The 13,531-nt window shown below is 40.8% G+C and overlaps 1 protein-coding gene across 2 annotated transcripts in view; it reads right to left on the bottom strand.

The window, feature by feature from the left end:
• The window catches only part of LOC118364628 (NXPE family member 3-like), a 35,959-nt gene extending 22,910 nt beyond the window's left edge, over positions 1–13,049 (bottom strand). For both annotated transcript variants that reach the window (XM_035746333.2, XM_035746334.2), the window contains exon 1: positions 12,944–13,049. The gene's annotated coding sequence lies outside the window, so the exon portion shown is untranslated. The remainder of the gene's footprint in view (positions 1–12,943) is intronic.
• Positions 13,050–13,531: the final 482 nt, after the last annotated feature.

The raw sequence follows: 13,531 nt of genomic DNA, 5'->3' as shown, positions 1-13,531 counted from the left end.
CGCCGGAGATGCCCAACTCGGAGAGGGTGGAGAGGAGGATCTGATGGTTCACAGTATCGAAGGCAGCCGATAGGTCTAGAAGGATGAGAGCAGAGGAGAGAGAGTTAGCTTTAGCAGTGCGGAGCGCCTCCGTGATGCAGAGAAGAGCAGTCTCAGTTGAATGACTAGTCTTGAAACCTGACTGATTTGGATCAAGAAGGTCATTCTGAGAGAGATAGTGGTAGAGCTGGCCAAGGACGGCACGTTCAAGAGTTTTGGAGAGAAAAGAAAGAAGGGATACTGGTCTGTAGTTGTTGACATCGGAGGGATCGAGTGTAGGTTTTTTCAGAAGGGGTGCAACTCTCGCTCTCTTGAGGACGGAAGGGACGTAGCCAGCGGTCAGGGATGAGTTGATGAGCGAGGTGAGGTAAGGGAGAAGGTCTCCGGAAATGGTCTGGAGAAGAGAGGAGGGGATAGGGTCAAGCGGGCAGGTTGTTGGGCGGCCGGCCGTCACAAGACGCGAGATTTCATCTGGAGAGAGAGGGAGAAAGAGGTCAGAGCACAGGGTAGGGCAGTGTGAGCAGAACCAGCGGTGTCGTTTGACTTAGCAAACGAGGATCGGATGTCGTCGACCTTCTTTTCAAAATGGTTGACGAAGTCATCTGCAGAGAGGGAGGAGGGGGGAGGAGGATTCAGGAGGGAGGAGAAGGTGGCAAAGAGCTTCCTAGGGTTAGAGGCAGATGCTTGGAATTTAGAGTGGTAGAAAGTGGCTTTAGCAGCAGAGACAGAGGAGGAAAATGTAGAGAGGAGGGAGTGAAAGGATGCCAGGTCCGCAGGGAGGCGAGTTTTCCTCCATTTCCGCTCGGCTGCCCGGCTGCCCGGCGCCCTGTTCTGTGAGCTCGCAATGAGTCGTCGAGCCACGGAGCGGGAGGGGAGGACCGAGCCGGCCTGGAGGATAGGGGACATAGAGAGTCAAAGGATGCAGAAAGGGAGGAGAGGAGGGTTGAGGAGGCAGAATCAGGAGATAGGTTGGAGAAGGTTTGAGCAGAGGGAAGAGATGATAGGATGGAAGAGGAGAGAGTAGCGGGGGAGAGAGAGCGAAGGTTGGGACGGCGCGATACCATCCGAGTAGGGGCAGTGTGGGAAGTGTTGGATGAGAGCGAGAGGGAAAAGGATACAAGGTAGTGGTCGGAGACTTGGAGGGAGTTGCAATGGGGTTAGTGGAAGAACAGCATCTAGTAAAGATGAGGTCGAGCGTATTGCCTGCCTTGTGAGTAGGGGGAAGGTGAGAGGGTGAGGTCAAAAGAGGAGAGGAGTGGAAAGAAGGAGGCAGAGAGGAATGAGTCAAAGTTAGACGTGGGGAGGTTAAAGTCGCCCAGAACTGTGAGAGGTGAGCCGTCCTCAGGAAAGGAGCTTATCAAGGCATCAAGCTCATTGATGAACTCTCCGAGGGAACCTGGAGGGCGATAAATGATAAGGATGTTAAGCTTGAAAGGGCTGGTAACTGTGACAGCATGGAATTCAAAGGAGGCGATAGACAGATGGGTAAGGGGAGAAAGAGAGAATGACCACTTGGGAGAGATGAGGATCCCGGTGCCACCACCCCGCTGACCAGAAGCTCTCGGGGTGTGCGAGAACACGTGGGCGGACGAGGAGAGAGCAGTAGGAGTAGCAGTGTTATCTGTGGTGATCCATGTTTCCGTCAGTGCCAGGAAGTCGAGGGACTGGAGGGAGGCATAGGCTGAGATGAACTCTGCCTTGTTGGCCGCAGATCGGCAGTTCCAGAGGCTACCGGAGACCTGGAACTCCACGTGGGTCGTGCGCGCTGGGACCACCAGATTAGGTGGCCGCGGCCACGCGGTGTGGAGCGTTTGTATGGTCTGTGCAGAGAGGAGAGAACAGGGATAGACAGACACATAGTTGACAGGCTACAGAAGAGGCTACGCTAATGCAAGGAGATTGGAATGACAAGTGGACTACACGTCTCGAATGTTCAGAAAGTTAAGCTTACGTAGCAAGAATCTTATTTACTAAAATGATTAAAAATGATACAGTACTGCTGAAGTAGGCTAGCTGGCAGTGGCTGCGTTGTTGACACTACACTAATCAAGTCGTTCCGTTGAGTGTAATAGTTTCTACAGTGCTACTATTCGGGGGCTAGCTGGCTAGCTAGCAGTGTTGATTACGTTACGTTGCGTTAAAAGAACGACAATAGCTGGCTAGCTAACCTAGAAAATCGCTCTAGACTACACAATTATCTTTGATACAAGGACGGCTATGTAGCTAGCTATGTAGCTAGCTACGATCAAGCAAATCAAACCATTGTGCTGTAATGAAATGAAATGAAAATGTGATACTACCTGTGGAGCGAAGCGGAATGCGACCGGGTTGTTGTTGGCTAGCTGTTAGCTGTTAGCTGTTAGCTAGCTAGCAGTGTCTCCTACGTTAAGGACGACAAATAGCTGGCTAGCTAACCTCGGTAAATTAAGATAATCACTCTAAGACTACTCACTCTAAACTACACAATTATCTTGGATACGAAGACAGCAAAGACAGCTATGTAGCTAGCTAACACTACACTAATCAAGTCGTTCAGTTGAGTGTAATAGTTTCTACGGTGCTGCTATATGGTGGACGTTAGCTATGTGGCTAGCTGCAGTAGACTACGTTAGGACGACGAAATACGATAATTACGCAATTATCTTTGATACAAAGACGGCTATGTAGCTAGCTAAGAAGAAATTGCTAAGATTAGACAAATCAAACCATTGTACTATAATGAAATGTAATGAAAAGTAATGAAAAGTAATACTACCTGCGGACCGAAGTGCGAATGCGACCGCTCGCTCCAACCCGGAAGTTGGAGCGAGCGGAACATGTAGGAGGTGTCGGGGTCTTGCCTGGGTGGAATAGAATGGTGGGCTGCGTGGCATAGAGTCCTTAGGGTCTGGCCCCCATGACGTATCGGAGTCCTGGTATGTTGTATGAATATCCATGGTATATGCTGAAATGAAGAACTGGAGGCTTTATGGGCACTCCTTTTAATGTTGCACCAGTCCTTTGCGTATCAGGGCGAGGTTAACGCAGCCGCGTACTTAGTTTTCTTCGGGGGCTGACCCTTCTGAGGATGTACCTTCTTGGGGTTCCTGTGAATCATAATCCTCAGGATTTGTTTATATTATATACTTCCTTAGCTGAACAATGCTCTGCCGCTTTTGGCTCTGTACAAAAAGAGTGTCCGACAACTGTACCATTTTCAATTCCATTAGATCCCAACTTTTAAAAGGAATAAGCATGCGCAACATAAAATCTCCAGTCAGGCCACCATCACAAATGTTTTGGTTGCGTGTTTCCTCGTTGCTGATATAGAACTCCACGCATCCACATGGAAGTCCATTCTTTCTTTGTATTTTCACCCTGTGAAATACTCTTCCTGAGGAGTCAGGGTCACGTCCTGACCTTAGTTATCTTTGTTTTCTTTATTATTTTGGTTAGGTCAGGGTGTGACAAGGGTGGTTTGTTTAGTTTTTTTATTGTCTAGGGTTTTTTGTATGTCTCAGGGTTTCTCTAGTGTAGGTGTTTATATATATCCTCTTAAGGCTACCCCTGATTACTGCCCCTTCTGGAGGAATTGGGTACCCATATAAAACATGATACATTTTTGTCAAAAGTTGCTAATATATGCATATAAAAAATATTAACGAATAGAAAACACTCTAAAGCTTCTAAAACCGTTTAAATTTTGTCTCTATGTAAAGCAGAAGTGTCAGGGCATGCATTCTCCCAAAGTCTCTCTTGTAATGGAAAAAGTTGGCACCACTTTGACGTCATCGTATACGCACTTACCAAGCAGTTACAACCCTGGGAAGAGTCTGTATGTGTTCAGCTCGAAGCCTGCTTCCAATGAGACGTGTAACTGTGAGAATCGCGTGCTCACGAGACTTTGAGAGTGCCGAAAGGTCTCGGTCACGCCAAAAAAAAGTGCACCTCTTTGCGCGCTCTGCACCTTTTCTCTCTTTCCCTCAGGATCGATTAAAAGACGTGTGTGTGTCTGTTCGCCCTCACGATTGCTGTAGACCTTTATAACATGTTAAAGCTTAATTATGAACATAGTTTGACAAGTTTACTCAACATATAATATATAATTTCGACGTTTTGGTGCGCATCCACTTGAATTTTGCCTACATTTTGACCGAAATGAGGCTATTTTGAGAACCGAAAGACGCAGACTTGAAAACTGAATGCTAATTTGGTGAGTATAATCCCTTCCAGGTCTTCTGATGGAAGAACAGCAAAGGTAAGGGAATATTTATGTGTTAATTTTGGGTTTCTGTCGACTCCAAGATAGAGGAGTCATTATGCTAATGTGGGAGCGCCGACTCCCTATTATAGCCTAGTGAACGCAAAATGTAAAGTTAAATATAAATGTAACACAGCGTTTGCATTTAGAAGAAGTGTATCTTGCTATACATATGTAAAACATGCATATTTAGTCAAAGTTTATGATGTGTATTCCTTGTTAGCTGACGTTATCTGCCGGAGCTATTTCATTTCTCCTGGCATTGCAGTAGCATTTTTTGAATGATGCGTAATTGTAAACAGAGATTTATGGATATATATAGCATATTATTGGAAAAAAATGAATGTACTGTGTAACATGTTATATTACTGTCATCTGATGAAGATTTCAAAAGGTTAGTGAAATTATTTTTCTTTTAATCCTGCGTTTGTTGATTGCATATTTTTTCCTACTTGGCTATGCTAATGAGGTATGTCTGCAGTGGTGGTTGGACATAAATATGTGCTATGTTTTCGCCGTAAAACATTTTAGAAATCTGACTTGCTGGGTAGATAAACAACTTGTTTATCTTTCATTTGAGCTATTTTTCTTGTTAATGTGTGGAGGTTAAATATTTTTAGGAATATTTTTTCGCATTGTGCGTTATGCTAATGAGCTTGAGCCCTAGTCACAAACCCGCATACGGTTTTGGTGGACTAAAAGGAGTTTTTGTATTGTCTAGGGGTTTTTGTATGTCTCAGGGTTTCTCTAGTGTAGGTGTTTATATATCTATGGTTGCCGAGATTGGTTCTCAAGCAGAGGCAGCTGTTTATCGTTGTCTCTGATTGGGGACCATATTTATGTAGCCATATTCCTTGGGTATTTTGTGGGTTGTTATTCTATGTTTAGTTGTCTGTTCGCACTAGATATATTGCTTCACAGTTCTTTTTGTTATTTTGTATAGTTTTGTTCAGTGTTGCATTCGTTTAATAAATTAGAATGTACGCTTATCACGCTGCGACTTGGTCTCCTCCTTATGACAACCCTGACACAGGGGTACCTTTCCAACGGGTCTGGTAGCCCATGAACACACTATACTCCTTTGTGATAACTCTCAGTTCGGGACACACAACCTTGTGAAAAACCGGCCATTCTTCAAGCCGGTAGTCCACTCCTAAAGTCTGGTCTGTATATTCTTCTCCTTCAGCTACCGTATAGAGTTTCACTCTACAAGCCTGGTAATCAAACTGATACCCCCATTGCTGTCCATTAGACATCCTCACTTGATCTTTCATGTGAATGTGAGGGGAGTTCCTTTCCTGCAGTCGAATGACAAAAGCGCCCTCTAGTGGCCTCATGAGTAGAAAGTCATTAATATTCTTCATTTCAAATCCGGTGTTTCTACATCAAACGGTTTTGTTATATTTCAGTCTTCTGTGATGTAAATAAAGTGTAATATTGGGATGCAAACTTAAAACTGAATACATTTCAAGTCTACAGTATATCTGACATGGTGCAGGTGTCTAATTTATTTTATGCCCACAACCCTGTGTATAATTTTGTTTCAAAGTAGGTTTGTATAAGACGACCAAGAAACCCTCTACATGACACTGATTTAGCCCAGGTTTTAAGAGGGTTTCGAATAAGAGCCATAGTTTCCCCCTGTACATTAAACACACACACACAATATTGGATCTTTAGTTAGACATATCCTGGCTTTTTGTTTTCTGGCCAAGAGAAATAATGCATCATCGTCATTATTATGGATCTAAGTAAATGCCATTAGAAAAAAAGCTAGTGTAGGCCTGTCGTTCCATGTGGAATGTTTGACGTGACAGAGTTGAAATCACCAGGTAGGCCAAAACTCCATACCACCAAAACAGGCTGAATTTTCATGCAGTCTTTTCTAACAGCTCTTACACTAAATCGGCATTATCATTATTTTCACAATTTCGCAGTATTGTTACATCCTCATAGTGTGGGAATATATATAAAACACAGACAAATCACGTTTCTACTGCACAGGGCCAACCTGGTTTTTTTTTACCCAGGTGTTAGGCTTTAAGGTATCCGGATAGCACTAACTCCAAAATAACTAACTGCCAGATTTCTGTCCGGACTATTTCCTCTGGTGGAAGAATTCAATTGTATGAATTGACTTATCAAAATAAAGTTTCATGAAAATGTGTTATTCATTGTCATTATAATATGTTGGTAAATGCTATATAAAAGCAATAAGGCACGCGAGGCGGTGTCGTACTGTACCTCTGCTTTCACCTCGAGTGCCTTATTGCTTAATTAAATAGTTGTGGCTAACGGCATACAATTTTATAAACCTAGTTATAATGAGTGTTATAGAATACTGTTCATCCTTTTGTCATACTCTCCAATGCCACCTGTTAATAACAACTGCTATTCAGTGGTGTAAAGTACTTAAGTCATTTTTTTTACTACTTAGTAGTAAAAGTACTACTAAGTACTACTTAGTAGTTTGTGGGTATCTGTACTTTACTATTTATATATATTTTTGACTACGTTTGCTTTTACTTCACTACATTATTTAAGAAAATATTCTACTTTTTACTCCATACATTGACCTTGACATCCAAAAGTCCTCTTTAGATTTTTTTTTGAATGCTTAGCAGGACAGGAAATGGTCCAATTCACACACTTATTAACAGAACATCTCTGGTCATCCCCCCCTGCCTCTGAATTGGTGGACTCATTAAACACACAGGCTTCATTTGTAAATAATGTCTGAATGTTGGAGGTTGCCTCTGGCTATCTGTAACGGTTTTCTAGGTGTGAAGGAGAGTCGGACCCAACCGCAGCGTGTAGATTACGATCCATGTTTAATAATCAATGTAAACACGAATAAACACAAACACTCCAAAAACAATAAACGTAACGAAAACCGAAACAGCCTATACTTGTCAACTAACACAGCGACAGGAACAAAGACACTAAGGACAATCACCCACGACAAACTCAAAGAATATGGCTGCCTAAATATGGTTCCCAATCAGAGACAACGATAAACACCTGCCTCTGATTGAGAACCACTCCAGACAGCCATAGACTTTGCTAGATCACCCCACTAGCTACAATCCCAATATATACACACCAAAACCCCAAGACAAAACACACCACAATACAAAAACCCCATGCCACACCCTGGCCTGACCCAATACATAAAGATAAACACAAAATACTTCGACCAGGGCGTGACACTATCCATAAATGTAAAGAACAAATGTAAAAAACAAAGAAAATGGTGCCATCTGGTTGGCTTAATGATACATAAGCATGTTTTAAACAAAATACTTTGTCTTTTACTCAAGTAGAATTTTACTTTTACTTGAGTCATTTTCTATTAAGGTATCTTTACCTTTACTCAAGTATGATAATTGGGTACTTTTTCCACCACTGCTGCTATTACACAGGCTGCATGACAACTTATTTCATATGTTGTTACATGCTACATAACGTCTGCATACCAGATGTTATAACAAGGTGTTATGTAGTTTACCAACCTCTGTGCCACATTATTACAATGAATGGAATGATGGGTGTCGTAACCATGTCATATGCCCTTATAGAGTGTTCACAGACACCGGTTTAAGTAAAGTGATGAATTTGAGACGTTATAAAATAGCTAAGAATTTGATTATATACCACAGGATGAGTTGAAAGGATCACGTAAGGCCTAGGTGGGTGCAACTTGGCATGATGGTAAAGGCTCATGGGCCATGTGAATTGGCCACATTGTGGCGCTATAACAAGGGATTGAAGATGGAAACTTTGAAACATCATTGCCCCCTGTTTGAGCTAGAGTCCAGAAATTCAGTACAGGGATCCCTCCCCTTACAAGGAAAAAATATGTCTCAAGGACACAAGGTCCTCCATGATGTATTTTACCTCATTTAAAAATACTAATCTTCTTTTTTAAACGCTTCTTCTCTTAGTCCAGTAGATAAGCTAGAACATTTTTTTGATTTGGTATAGAAGTGTGAAAATAGGCACTGAACAAAACCTGATAGAGTGTCATTTTAGCTAAGCCTTGGTCAGTATGCTGAAAATGCACTTTTTTTTACATTTTGTGTAATGGCTTCCCCTGTGTTGGGGACACAACCTCTAAATAGCTTAAAATGTTTGTATTGGTTTGGGGAACACATTTAATTAACAACTGAATCCATATTGTCTTTGTTTTTACTTTGATGATTGCAACAATGATAAACATGTATTTTACATTGCTGTACAAATTGGTATTTCCTTACTTTGAAAGTGATGTATTAAATACAAAGTTACCTTTTACACTGTAAAAAAGTTATGTTCCCTGAAGTCTACTGATTACAATGAAATATAATATATGTAACTGGAGTTTCCAGCTGAACAAAAAAGAGAGCAGTCAGGGATAACTTCAATAAAAATATTTTCTGTTTAATTATAAGTTGCAACAGGGAGATACCTCCAACACAGAAGCAGAGAAAATGTTGAATAGGCTCTTTTCTGAGAAGGCCCTAAGATATTAATGAACAAAAAGGTGAACAATTATCAGTGTCTCCTCAACGAAGTCTGGCAGCAAACTTTAACCAGAACATTCAACACTGGCAGACATTTGATACTGGCAGTTAAACAGGACAAAGGTAGGAAGGTCAGTACTTAGTTATAACAGTATATACTTAAATGCAAGAAAATAATGAATCTAATAAATTACAATTACAATATGATATTATAAAATGCCACTTAAGAAATGTGTCAAGAATCCTACCCTGTACACATCACTCCAAGTAAATGATGATTGTGGACTTCAGGAAACAGAATAGGGAGCACCCCCCTATCTACAACGACGGGACCACAGTGGAGAAGGTGGAAAGCTTCAAGTTCCTTGGGTTACACATCACTGACAAACTGAAATGGTCCACCCACACATACAGTGTCTCTTCAACCTCAGGAGGCTGAAAAAAATTGTCTTGGCACCTAAAACCCTCACAAACTATTACAGATGCACAATTGAGAGCATCCTATCGGGCTGTATCATCGCTTGGTACGGCAACTGCACCGCCGCAACAATAGGGCTCTCCAGAGGGTGGTGCGGTCTGCCCAACGCATTACCGTGGGCAAACTACCTGCCCTCCAAGACACCTACAGCACCCGATGTCACAGGAAGGTCAAAAAGATAATACAACAACCACTGCCTGTTCACCTCACTATCATTCAGAATGTGAGTTCAGTACAGGTGCATCAAAGTTGGGACCGAGAGACGGAAAAACAGCTTTTAACCTCTTGGTCCTACCTGGCACGCAGGCGTCCCATCTAGACATCTGGAAATGCAAATGCGCTACGCTAAATGCTAATAGTACTAGTTAAAACTCAAACGTTCATTAAAATACACATGCAGGGTATTGAATTAAAGCTACACCCGTTGGGAATCCAGGCAACAAGTCAGATTTTTAAAATGCTTTTCGGCGAAAGCATGAGAAGCTATTATCTGATAGCATGTAACACCCCAAAAGACCCGCAGGGGACGTAAACAAAATAATTAGCATAGTCGTCGCTACACAAACTGCACAAATAAAATATAAAACATTCATTACCTTTGACCATCTTCTTTGTTGGCACTCCTAGATGTCCCATAATCACTATTGGGTCTTTTTGTCGATTAAATCGGTCCATATATAGCCTAGATATCGATCTATGAAGACTGTGTGATAAACGGAAAAAAATAGCGTCTTATAACGTAACGTCTTTCTTTAAAATTAAAAAAGTCGACGATAAACTTTCACAAAACACTTCGAAATACTTTTGTAATGCAACTTTAGGTATTATTAAACGTTAATAAGCGATCAAATTGATCACGAGGCGAAGTATATTCTTTAGCTGTCCGTCTGGAAAAAATGTCAGGGTAATTCTCAACCAAAATATCCGGTCGGAGACCGGAGGAAATGCGTTGCCTTGCGTCTGTTTGACCAAGAAACAAAGCCTAGGCAAATGACAAGACTCTAGACAACGTGTGGAAGCTGTAGGTATTGCAACCTCAGCCCCATTAAATGTGGTTCACCTTTATCAATGGGTTCAAGTCGCGCATGGATATATATTTCCATTTTCAGTGATCAGATTTTCCTGCGCTTTTCGATGAAACGCACGTTCTGTTATAGTCACAGCCTTGATTTAACCAGTTTTATAAACATCTGAGTGTTTTCTATCCACACATACTAATCATATGCATATACTATATTCCTGGCATGAGTAGCAGGGCGCTGAAATGTTGCGCGATTTTTAACAGAATGTTCGAAAAAGTAGGGGGTAGGATTAACAGGTTAACTCAAGGCCATCAGACTGTTAAATAGCCATCAATAGCACTTAGAGGCTACTGCATATATTCATAGACATGGAATCACTGGCCACTTAAATAATGTTTACATATCTTGCATTACTCATCTTATATGTATATATACTGTATTCTATACTATTCTACTCTCTCCGTCTATGCTGCTCTGACATTGCTTGTCCATATATTTATATATTCTTAATTACATTCCTTTACTTAGATTTTTTCGTGTATTGGGTATATGTTGTTAAATGGTTAGATATTACTTGTTAGATATTACTGCAATGTCGGAGCTAGAACCACAAGCATTTTGCGTGTGTGTGTGTGCGTGTGTGTGTGTGTGTGTGTGTGTGTGTGTGTGTGTGTGTGTGTGTGTGTGTGTGTGTGTGTGTGTGTGTGTGTGTGTGTGTGTGTGTGTGTGTGTGTGTGTGTGTGTGCGCAGGTGTATAACTTACAGGTGGGACAAGGGGTCATGACCCCACCCCCCCAATATTAGAGACAGGTCAATTTGACCCCCTCAATAATATACCATGATGAATTTGATTGATTGGAAATAATTTTCCTACCATAAAGTGCCAGGCAGCTACTGGTTTTCTGTGGCTTTACATGAAGTTATATGACTGCTACTTTGATATTACACCATAATACCAAAATAACATAACACAAACTCAACCATCCCAACATACTGCCGTCTAACTTCGCCCCTTGACGAAAAACAAGTCTATGTGAGTGTGTGCAATGGTGGTGGAATCCATGTATTCACATGTTGTGTGTGTGTCTGTTTTGTGCTTTGAGGATGTCTCTGCCCACATGTGGTCTAAGTACGCCACAGCTGTTTGATACATTCTGTATATCCCCCCATGTTCCTGCCACGGTTTTTAAGTGTATGTGTATGTGTGTGTGTACAAGGAAACAACAACACTGACCAATAAACATTTAATTGTAACATCAACTATTTAGTTATCTAGGTTTCTTTTTTATAGCTGCCATTGCTACTGTAGCCTGCACATCTACATTTCTTCACAGCTGTCACAAATCCTCTTGTGCCCCAGAAACCTTTTATTTTGTTGTAAAATTCTATTTGCTTCCATTTTGTTTCAATATATTTATGTTATGTTTGTTATTATTAAAACAACAAAATACATTTTGTGAAATATTAGCTTTTGTCTGAAGCTGAAATAGACAGGAAATTGAAACGTTAATTTGACCTATGCACTAACAAGACTTTTCAGCGTACGAAGGTTTGACACATGCTGGAGTACTGTAGTTGTATTGCAACAAGATCTCCTAGTTTCACTTACATATTTGACGTATTATGGAAGCATTAATTCCACATGGTTACACGGTTAAAACAGAAACAACTCAAAGGATTAAGCTTAGGTATTCATGCCGAGTGGTTTAGGTTAGGGATATGGTTTGGGATAAGCTTAAAACAAAATAATTAAAAACAATGCACTGTTTCCATCAAGTATCATCATGTATTCTCATGGCTTGCAAGAGCATTATGAACTGTCATAGCGCAGTGGTCAGAGCAGCATGCTTTAGTCTGGTCGGCGCGCTTTGCTTCTGAGCATCAATAGTTGCTTGAGTGCTCGGCAAGAGTTAAACAATTTGTGAGCGCCGAAGGCGGCATATATCAACGTTCTCAGGGCCGTTTCAAATGTCCAAAGTCTATTTCTAGTGATCAGCCTGATTTATTGATCTAATGTACTTCAACAACAGAATTACTCACATTGGACAAAATGAAAATGTTAACCATAATCAGAGACTAAAAAGTGTTGGTTTACAATTACATTGTTTATGCTCTATTCATACAATAAAAGTGACTCAAATTACACAATTCAGTTACTATTGGGCAAAATATAATCCAAAACACAATCAAAACAAACTGCATATGCATCCAACAAGTTTGTACAGTCAAAAGCTTGATGTAACTTTGGACTATACTATAAGTGTCAAATTACTTCAAATGGGGGGACAAGATACATAAAGTGTTTTCATTTCTAAATGGTAAAAGAGATGTATTAAAATACCCTCAAAACACTGGGGGAGGAAACAGAAAGACCAGAAGAGCATTCTTTTTGGCACAAGGTTCATTAGGTTGATTATAATGCCAGCAGGGTGTAGGCCTCTGCAATCAATGAGAAATGGCACTTAATCAATAACCCGTTAAGGAACAGACCAAGAAAAAATGAAAGATTGGCTCTTTGCATGTCATTTCTTTTCTATAATCCTTGATTCCACATTTACTGTGAAAATATCAATACAATGCAGCCTGTACCAACAGATTAAATATGCTCATGTGGTTCCAGTTATAATTGATTAAGTTAGTTAGTTGTGCTGTAGTTGCTTACCGTTCATGTATTGTCCCTCTTTGTCTAGAGTAAATTATTTACGAAGTTGATGTCCTGTCCACTGTTATTCGAGGCTGTCTGTCTGAAGAGCATTCGTATGTCCTTTACACCCATAGAGGTAGATAGAGAGCGCATTCAGGGCTGTGTCAGTATTGACATTTTGTCCGGCAGTTATTGTCATGCAAATGTCTGCTGGTCTTACGGTAATTGACTGTTAATTAACAAACACGTTCAGCATCTCCAGGCCGCCATGCATACAAGCCGCTGATGTGCACCTAAGGAACATCTACATTTAAAAGTCTAATAAAAATATACACCATCACAATATATCCATTATTTATTTTAGGCAGGTCTTAAGAAACATTATTATATGAAGAAAATGAATTTCAGAAGAACAGAATATGAGTCAGTCTACTCCTGTATGTTTTCTGTCTATGCGTCCATACCATAGGCTGTAGGCTAGTTCAATTAGCAGACAAGATATGCTTATAAGTTCCATGCCATTATTTTATATTATATGATTTTATAGTAACAATATAATTGAACTTACCTGAAAAAAATAGAACAGATTTTTACAACAGACTTTCT

This window comes from Oncorhynchus keta, chromosome 31, assembly GCF_023373465.1.
Source record: "Oncorhynchus keta strain PuntledgeMale-10-30-2019 chromosome 31, Oket_V2, whole genome shotgun sequence".
NCBI classification, from domain to species: domain Eukaryota; kingdom Metazoa; phylum Chordata; class Actinopteri; order Salmoniformes; family Salmonidae; genus Oncorhynchus; species Oncorhynchus keta.
Note: the sequence above shows the minus strand (reverse complement) of the source record. Positions and strands in the feature narration are given on the sequence as shown.